The following is a 3,429-nucleotide window of genomic DNA, read 5'->3' as shown; positions in this document are numbered from 1 at the left end:
TACTTTCAAAAACTCAACTTAGGGAACTACCCAACTCAACTTTTACTACAATTCTAATTTTAATACTACGTCTTCTTCAATTATTGGGAAAACTAGAACTGTAAAAGTCATTTGTCAGAATCTTTCCATTTAGATATGAGATTGACAAATGTTGGTTTTCATCTCTTAAGATGTGTTTAATTTTGAAAAATTCATACCATTCAATATCTATATTAACTATAAAGAGGTATATCACCATGATATTTTCTAAAGCTTTATATTTTTAATTTATCTAGTACATTATTACATGCGAATTAAAAGGGATTAGTGAATGCTTCAACCTTATTACATAGATGAAATCAATCTAGTGAATATGGCTTCTAGCATTGCTTAGTTATTAGTAATTGTAAAATCAATATATAGGGTACTGAGGCTGACTTCTTATCAAATTGATGCTCCATCTACATAAAGTAGTTATACTAATGTAGTTGTGACTTGCTAGTCATTTAGCTCAAACAAATTTGCTAGAAGTCACAGACAGTTTATGCTTTGACTGTTGTTTATGATGTATAGGATAAGTTAAACTTACCATGCTCAACAACCCACTTTAGTAGCCGAAATCATTAAAGTTCATACTCATCATGTAAAGTACATTACCAATAATTAGGTGACACGTCTTTCAATATAAGTCAAACTTGACATTTATTGGAATTAAGAATATAAGATTGTGTCCCATACATGGATATCAAAACTCTCTATAAGATATAAATATGAAGCTGAGATGTCACTTCTACAAAATATTTGTCATCACTAAAGAACTCATGAGCTAATCATTTTCTGCTTGGATACAATATGTTATACATTAATGATTTTTCATTGTGGATGTCCATGCTCAGACAATATTTATCATGTACAAGGCTTGAGGTAAATTACAAGAATTTTGTATGCAGAAACATATAAAGATAAGTATTGACAATTAATAATAAGGTAAAATAATACGATGTGTAACCAACCATCCAAGGCTTTATGCAACATGCATGATTCCCCATACATAGTTTCAACTTAAAGACATTTAAATGTTTCAAAATGTTTTAACTAAGGAGATTCAATCCTAAATCATGAACCATAAACCATAAAACCTAAACCCTTAATCACATAGCTTAATCAAATCTTGCAAAAGTAACTAAACACAATAAGAAATCTAACTCCAAAAGTTTATTATAAGATATGATGAAATATATTTAAATGTATCATAAGAAAACATTAGATTAAAAAAAATGAACTCTTTAATTAAGAAAGAATTGAATTTAACAAATAAAATCTCGAAATGTTATAATGATAGTTAAAGGAAGATTTTAACTTTAATTTAATCAAAAAGGAGTTAAATAATTCAGTTAATATAAAATTTTGTTTGTTGGGGTTCTGTCACTGTAGAGAGAGAGAGAGTGAGAGTGAGAGAGAGGGAGAGTGAGAGAGTGAGAGAGTAATAGAGCAAGCATGTACTAGGCAAGAAAAAACTAGGATTTATTTTTGTGATCGGGTATGATTTTCTACAAATTTATGGTAGAACAAATAAGATAAAAGTTCACCAATGTAATTTTTTGGTTGAAATTTAACTAAATTAGTACATATAAAACAAGTGTACTAAAACCAAAAAAAAGTATTGAAAACTTCATCTTAAATTTTTAGTGTAAAAATGAATCTTAAGATTCACCAAAATTTATTGGGTGATTTTTTTTTTTGAGTAATTCGACAATTTTTTTTATATCTTTCCGATAGTGATCACATCTTATTCACTATAGTTTGAGTTGTTGGTTCTACATTTAGGATGTGATAAGTGATGTTAATATTTACCCTTAACATATCTTTTTGAGTTGTTGGTTCTACATTTAGGATGTGATAAGCGATGTTAACATTGACCATGAGAACACATCTTGGTATTTGTGGTGGATGGCAATAAAAAAGAGTTCTTAATCACATCACTCCTTCAATAGTGATGATTTCTTTAATGATCTGGGTCAATATACATATTTTTGGTGAATTTGGAATTGTGGGAGAGTAATACAAGAGTCATGTTGTTAGTCTTAGGGGATCTCCTTGCTCTTGGAGAATCAAAATAAAACATGCAAACATTTTTGTGGCTTCTTTGTGCTTGAAAACTATGCCACAAATATTTAAAATTTACATATGAACTAATCACTTTTAATGACTGGCTATTAAACTACTTAAGCTCTTTAAGACTGATAGAAAACTAATGAAACTTTATAGCTTCATTTATCAGAAGTAGAAAGATTATGGATTGTGTGGGGCTAAATCTACTTATGTAAGATCCCATCAAACCTCAACCTTGTGAAATCTCTCTCGAAAAAATGTTCTCTCAAATTGATATGGTATGGAAGTTTCATTTTACTTTCTCACCCTTTCATAATCTATGGGAACTGAATTGAAACTAACTAGATAATGTCTTATTCTCACTCACCATAAAAGAAGAAGAGGTTTCTCTTTCGCACACCTTAGATGAGTCTTTTCTTTGTTGTTATGTTGATTCTGAAGGAGGGAGTTGATCCCTGAAATTATAGTTGTGTAAAATTAATAAAGTTGACTTTACTTTACAGCGATGCCAAAAACTTGGTTAGTTATTTTATGAATAAGCAATCTAAGCAATTTATGTTGAGATTCTATGCAAGTATACGAATCGTTATCAAGTAATATAGGACATGTGGTTTAAGCCCCAAATATCGATCCCACGAGAAAAATTTAAATTAGGAAAGTCACAACAATAATGAAAATTTACTACAATAATTTTGAATAATTAAGATGTTATTAGAACTGAATTATCAACTACTAGCAAAAATGTAAAGCAAAGCTAAGAAATAACTACCAAACTATGTTTTTGCGATGAAGTTATCTAATATGAGAAAGTATCTTTTCCACTACAATGAGTTTTTGCTTAAATGAAAGAGGTAAATATTTTGAATTTGTATTGTTCCAAATAGAAGCAATTTTAATTCTTTACCATTAGTCCAGTGTTATAGAGAATCATTGGCTAATTTTAGGTTTAGTCTCTAAATTTGTGGTTAGCTGGGAGGATGCTGACTCTCACTCCAGAGCTAACACTTCCCTTCCCCTGAAGGCTAATGCTCACTTTATTTCTTAAACACTAAGACAAAATTGGGGAATTTAGTCTGTCACCCTAAATCTCTAATTCTTCACCCAATTATATATATTTTCCTATTTATTTAGACCTAATTCCATGAATGAAACACTCCTTCATGGAATCAAACGTGATTCTCACTTTATTGTAAAACTCATACTCCATTTTCTAGATAGTATGTTTCACAATAGATGTTAACATTTAAATTGGCCAAATCAAAACGTAAATTAAGAACAGAGTGAAAAAGTCATCACAATTTATATTATATTTTAAAATTGGCACATCCAAATTATCTC

Source organism: Phalaenopsis equestris, unplaced genomic scaffold (assembly GCF_001263595.1).
Source record: "Phalaenopsis equestris unplaced genomic scaffold, ASM126359v1 Scaffold211591, whole genome shotgun sequence".
Taxonomy (NCBI): Eukaryota; Viridiplantae; Streptophyta; class Magnoliopsida; order Asparagales; family Orchidaceae; genus Phalaenopsis; species Phalaenopsis equestris.
The sequence above is the reverse complement of the archived record's forward strand: the minus strand, read 5'-3'. Positions refer to the sequence as shown.